Source organism: Cryptomeria japonica, chromosome 11, assembly GCF_030272615.1.
Source record: "Cryptomeria japonica chromosome 11, Sugi_1.0, whole genome shotgun sequence".
Lineage (NCBI taxonomy): Eukaryota > Viridiplantae > Streptophyta > Pinopsida > Cupressales > Cupressaceae > Cryptomeria > Cryptomeria japonica.
Genome location: NC_081415.1, coordinates 384,805,789 through 384,813,139, shown reverse-complemented (window position 1 = coordinate 384,813,139; position 7,351 = coordinate 384,805,789).

Here is a 7,351-nt window from a genome sequence, read left to right as displayed (position 1 = left end):
ACAAAAATCATCACCGGTTGATACAAACCAACAATAACTCGCACAATGATCAATGTAGATCACCAAAACAAATAGGAAATGACTAGGAAACACTAGCAAGCACTTTAGAATCACCAGGAACAACTGTACCAACAACACTTATCAAATCTTCATCGGTCAATGTTTGAAAGCTCAAGAATGCAACCAATCAGTAACTGTCATGAAAAAAAAGATAACTTGCAGAGAACCAAATCATGATTCATCTGAAATGAAGATACAAAAGACCATCCCAGGAAATATCCCAAAACAAAAACACAAGAGCCAATCACACCAGAATATACTAGAGGAAATACTGAGCTCTGCAAATAGTGATCAACAAACCAACACTTAAAACCAGATGATAAGATCTTCCCAATCTGAAATCACCGGAGCAATACACAAGAATATGTTGACATCGATGACAACAACATATCCTAGCAGTAACCAACAATATCTAACACGGTCCCCCCAAGCGCAAGCGGAGGGGTTTGAACCTATGAACCAAGCTCTTATACCACTTGTTACAAGTATAGTTGTTGTTGCACTAAAAGATCAACCTATCAATGATCGATACAACCACTAGACTTATAGAATCCAGAGGAGGTGGTTAAGCCATGTCACAAACCTGAGAACTACACTGCACAACACAAGAAGACCAAGGGCACACACCTTGCAACATTTTGATGATCTAGAAGATGTGTTCTAGTTGGAATTCAACATGGATTGGTTGAGTTGATGATGATCCTGATTTGGATACGATGTTGATCTGTTGGCCATTTGGAGGAATTTATTATGTGTTGCATTGATGTTTTGTCATTGATGTCAACACTAGTTGTTTTGGTTGCTTTACCAGTATCCTTCTAGTCCCGGTAAGTTGTTTGGTTTCTGGTTGAATTAGATCATGATGATCTGGTATGCTTCGGTATGTTTGGGTTATGGAATTAGCTTATTCATGCTACTTAGATTCATGTTTAGTTAATTGGTTTTGATTTGGTGATCAGATGCTATCCTGTATGTTGGCAAGCTTGGTTTGTTGTTCCGGCGAGGGTTTCACCGATAGAGCTTTGTTGAAGATCCTTGATGTTATGCATAAGTGGTGTTGGTGTGGCTTCTAGTAGAAATTTAGGATGTTGATGGTGATCATGTTCAAGTCTTGGTTGATTTGGATAATTGCTTTAGCATGTGTGGACCTAAATTGGGTCCAGGTTTATCTAGGTTATGGACCGGTTTAATGTAACGTGTGAATTGGACCTCTTCATGTGTTTTCGGGATGTCTTATGGGTTGGATATTATTTGTTTGGTCTTAGGCCAACATGTTTTGTAATTATGTAATTATTTTATTGTTTTGTGGTCGACCTGATTGTTTATGGTCAAGGGTTTGTATATATATGATGTAAGATCTCATTGTAGATCATAGGTGGGAATGGTATAGGAGCGAATAATGAAATAATTATTTAGGAAGAGGATTTTGTCAATAATTGGTGTTCAAGTTTGGTTTATGTAAGAGGATTTAGTCCTCTGGTATTGAGCTTAATTGAAACTATACTCAGGCATAGGAGATGCTATCTTTTTAGTTTATTCTTTCTTTCGGATTGTAGTCTGGATTTTTATGTAGTCAGTGAGACTCATTTTGTGATGAGAAGTGTTCTCTAGGTTGTTGGCCTTCCTATGAGTTGTGGCCCCTCAATTGTAATCACATGCTTACTGCAGAAGTATTATCTAACTATGGGTAGGATTTCCACCGTGGTTTTTCCCTTTACCAGGTTTTACATGTACAATCTTGGTGTCATGTGGATGGTATTTATTCTTTGATTGTTGTTTATGCTTAATTTGTAAATCTTCTATTTCAGTAATTGGTTTATGCATTCTGGTATTAATCTTTTGGGTTATGGTATTAAAGTTTTAATTGCTTTAGGTTCCTATAATCTGGTGACAACTGATTCACCCCCCCCTCTCAGTTGTCTTCCAGTTATTTGAACTGTCTAACAATTGGTACTAGAGCTCTGGTCCTCTCTGCGAAAGCTTAACCACTTGAGGAAGATCCTATGGCGACTAATAGTTCAAGTTCATCTAATTCATCTATTGCTATCTGTAGGAGAGATATTCCTAAGCTTGATGTAACAAATTACAGAGTATGGAAGATTCAAATGGAGACTCATCTGAGATGTCTCGGTAAGGAGATTTGGAAAATCACAAAGAATGGTGTTACTCATTATAATCCGGCATCTGACAATCCTCCTTTGGAAAACTTGGATAAGGAGCTTGAGAATGATTGTAGAGAAAGAGAAGCCCTCTTGTGTGCACTTTCTGATAACCAAATAATGGGATTAACTGACAAATCATCTGCAAATGCTATATGGGACAAGTTGGAGACTCTTAACAAAGGTGGACCTACTGTGAAGATTGCTAAACTTGAATTTTACTGGGTGAGATATGAAAACCTAAAGATGGAAGAAGATGAAAAGATTACTGCATTCATGGAAAGGGTAAATGAAATTGTTATTGGAATTCAATGTTGTGGTGGAACTCTGAGTGAAGATGAAATAGTTTCTAAAGTTATGAGAGCTTTACCACCGGCTTACAAGATGAAGGCTACTGCAATTAATGAATTGAGAACAATGGATAATACTTCTGTCAATAGAGATACCTTGGTTGGGAAACTATCCACTTTTGAGCTTGAAGAATTTGGACCTTCTGGATCTATGAAGTCCGAACCTTCTTTTCATGAATTTACATCATCAACCGGAAAACAAGATTGGAAAGCTTTATATGCTAAGGAATTGGATGATATGAAGAGAGAAGATGATGAGTTTGAGCAACTTGAAGCCCTATTTTCTAGAAGAGTACCTAAAGGACCAATAGGAAGTAAGTATGAAGGAAAATCACCTTTTAAATGTTTTGCATGTAATAATATTGGTCATTTTGCATCTAGATGTCCTGAAAGGAATTCAAGATTTGAAGAAAGAGCAAGAAGCTATTTTAAGCCTAACCCTGGATATTAGAACAAGTATAAGTATAGGAAAAACATAGATAAATCATGCTACATAGCGGATGAGGAAGGTGTGACTGATTTTGATGATGAACTGACACAAGACTAGCATCAGTCTGGTATACATTATCAAAGATATTATTCATTTCAGATTGATGTGGGGATGTTACTGCTTAGGGGGAGTAGTTAGCCTTGTGATTTAGTGGTTTAAGTTTTTTCTTTGATATTTATGTCATATTTTTGGCATTGATGTCAAAGGGGGAGAGATATTCATGTGAAAAAATTAAGGGATATATACATCAGGGGGAGTATATTTCGGAACTTCATTGCTATATTCTTTTGTGGGAGGTTTGTTTGGTATTTCTTGGTACTTGGATGTTTTTCACATCTAGTGTTGCCATCAATGCCAAGTGAGGAGATTGTTGGCCATTTGGAGTAATTTATTATGTGTTGCATTGATGTTTTATCATTGATGTCAACACTAGCTATTTTGGCTGCTTTACCGGTATCCTTCTAGTCTCGGTAAGTTGTTTGGTTTCTGGTTGAATTAGATCATGATGATCCAATATGCTCCGATATGTTTAGGTTAAGGGAATTATCTTATTCATGCTACTCAGATTCATATTCAGTCAGTTGGTTTTGATTTGGTGATCAGATGCTATCTTGTATGTTGGCAAGCTTGGTTTGATGTTTCGACGAGGGTTTCACCAACAAAGCTTTGTTGAAGATCCTTGATGTTATGCATAAGTGGTGTTAGTGTGGCTTCTAGTAGAGATTCATGATGCTGATGGTGATCATGTTTGAGAATTGATTGATTGGGATCATTGCTTTAGCATGTGTGGACCTAAATTGGGTCTTGGTTTATCTAGGTTATGGACCAGCTTAATGTAACATGTGGATTGGACCTCTCGATGTGTTTCTAGGATTTGTTATGGGTTGGATATTATTTGTTTGGTCTTAGGCTGAAATGTTTTGTAATTATGTAATTCTTTTATTGTCTGGTGACCGACCTGATTATTTATGGTTGAGGGTTTGTATATATATGATGTAAGATCTCATTCTAGATCATATGTGGGAATGGTATAGGAGTGAATAATGTAAGTAATTCAGGCAGAGGATTTGGTCGATCATTGGTGATCATGTTGGGTTTATGTAAGAGTATTTAGTCCTTCGGTATTGAGCTTAACCAAAACTATACTCAGGCATAAGAGATGCTATCTTTGTAGATCATTCTTTCTTCTAGATTGTAGTCTAGATTTTTATGTAGTCAGTGAGACTCCTTTTGTGATGAGCAGTGTGCTCTAGGCTATTGGCCTTCCTGCGAGTGCAAGACCCTCAATTGTAATCACATACTTACTGCAGAAGTATTCTCTGACTGTGGGTAGGCTTCCCACCATGGTTTTTCCCTTTACCAGGTTTTCCACATACAATCTTGGTGTCATGTGGATGACATTTATTCTTTGATTGTTGTTTATACTTAATTGGTAAATATACTATTTTGGTAATTGGTTTATGCATTTCAGTATTAAATTTTTTATTTCTTAAGGTTCCTGTAATCTGGTGACAACTGATTCACCCCTCCCTCTCTATTTTCTTCTGGTTATTTGAACTGTCTAACATGATCGAGTGTATTCATGTGTATCCTGGTTCCATTCCTATCTTTGTTGCTTTAGGTAGTGACTTTTAGTTCTGGATTGAGTCCAAAATTCAAGGAGTGGCGACATTTGTGCAATGTGTTAGTCATGTTTTGGGTCTGAAATTTGTGATGGATGTAGCGTGTTGGTCTAACCAGTGATGTATGTTGTGGTGTGGTCCACTTCTCATTCCTTCCCACCATCAAAATGTTTAGTGTTGACATATTTTAGATCTTTGTCTTGGCCAACTTATAAGATTATGTTTCTTAGAAGATAGTATATATATGAGGATGATCTAATTGTGTTAGCATGGAAAAAGTGTGGCATTGTTATTGAAGATATGCGATATTTAAAAGGAAGGATTTGATTATTGATGATGTGTGAAGTGTGTTGGTGTTGAGGCACTAGAAGTAGACCAATTTTGTAGTGTGTGTTAAAATGGTGGATTACCTTTCTTTCTTTCTTCGATAGAGAGCCTTTTTTTGGGCAGTGAGCCCTTCTGCAATGAGCATTCTGGCAGTGAGTCACCCTTTGTAAAAATCACCCAGTGTCACCTTAACCAGTGTTATATTGAGAACTAACATTCTTTATTGTTTTTCTCTTCTTGTGTTTTTCACATCATATTTGGTGTTCATTGTGTGATGTGTTGTGTGTATATGTTTTCATGATATATCTACCTTAATTAATTCTATTGGTTATTCCAAATTGTGTAAATGAATTGAAGAAATTATTTGTTGTCAATTGATTCACCCCTCTCCCCTTAGTTTCTCGGATATTCAACATAAATTATCTCCATGTATCTTTTCAAATTGTACATAAATCATAACATCAAGAGTATTTTGATTTGTCTTGACAATTTCCTTGTCAATGTGTGATTGTGCATATGGGTTTCCTTCAAACAATAAATTAAAGTCTATTTTCAGGCTACAAAAGTTTAGGAATTATGTTATGGATCTATAAGATTGATTTGAGAAGCAAAATAAGGAGTTGGGTTAGCATAATGCGTTAATGCATAAAATAGTCACTAATTGGAGATAAATTATTGTATGGGTTTGCATTCTTGATCTTAGATTTGACTTTGTGCCCTAGATTTATGCACTAGTCTTTCAAAAGTTGTTTAGGACTAGTTTTAGAAATGCATCAGTCGATTAAAACCTCGTCTCTTTCCCTGTTCTTTTCTTTCTTTCTTAATTTATTTTAAAGGGGTGCATCTCTAAGGATATTAAAATGGGTCTTTGAAGATAAGGCTGAAAACATATTTTCATCTTTATTCCATATATTTGTAAGATGCATATTTTATTTATTCTCAATTGAATGTAAAAATCTAATGGGATTAAGATCGAGCGTGAGATAGTTTGTAATCTCCCTATATGCCTAAGAATTATCCACCATTTTGTGAAGCTGTACATTCTAAATTGTCATAAAACTGGCAAGCGTCCTAGTCAAGAAATAGGAATACCCTTTTGAAGTCAGTGGAGATCAAAGTGAATAGGGCTTGTATAAGCCATGTTGTGTTATGTTGTCTTATCATCAACCTATATATATAGGTTTGAACAATTAACTTAAGTATCTTGTCCCGGGGTTTAGGTTTCATGATTTTCCTTAGGAGTGAGGGTAGTAGGAAAATCCTCTAATAGAAATAGCGACTCTATAGGGGAATCAATACCAAGTCCATTTGAGGAGAGTCCAAATTGTTATGTATTCTGAAAATTTGTTTCAGAACTTAAAATTTTCAGACCTAGAATTATTCTATTGCAACAAATTTGAAGAAGTATTTTGTGACTTTGTTGTTCGAGAGAAACCTGGAATGAATTGAAGTTTATGATAATATGATGAAAAAATTAATGATCCGATCAACTACTGAGAGGGGGCGTAAATCAATAGATAGAAAACAAAACAAACTTTCACCAAACTTAATCCCATCTCATAAACCAATCACGGAACTAACCGGATTAGATATTGTACCATAAACTATAACTGCACTGTCAAGCTTTACCAGTTGACTAAAATATCAAGACACAATGTAACAGATCTGAAACTCAAATACCTTTAACCAAAACATCAAACCACTTTACTAACATTAGTAATAGCTCATTTCAGATCACTTCCGGTCATCTAAATATTTCATAGTGGTTTTACCAGTTAAACATATTAACCATATAAAAAACACACACAAAATCATTTACCACTCGACACAATGATTTTTGACGTGGAAATCCAAATTGGAAAAACCATGGTGGTGATGAATACCCACAAGTATTTTGAAATCTTCTAAAGTTCGCCCTGTTAAGAGCCAAGGCTTGTTAGAAGCTTTATAAAAATGTCCTGTTAAGAACAGATCCGGTTAGGGACCACCCCGTTAAGGGATTGACTACAATACCCTGTCAAGAGTAACCTCGGTAGAGGATTTCAAATCCAAGATAATGGATCACCTGGTTAGAATATTTAGACAACACCAAGCCTATTAAAGCTAGCACTATCTTACTTAGTCAGATCCTTTTCTGCTCCTATCTGCCTTCAAAATATTATCCAGACACTCCTAGTTCAACAACAATTACACTACCACACTTAACCAAAATTGCCAACACAATTACAAAACAACTCATCGACCTTATAAGCAAATACAATAGGTCGGTAACACATCACAAATCCTAAGATCTCATAGATATTATAAACATATCGGTTCAAACATGACTGTTAGATTACATAG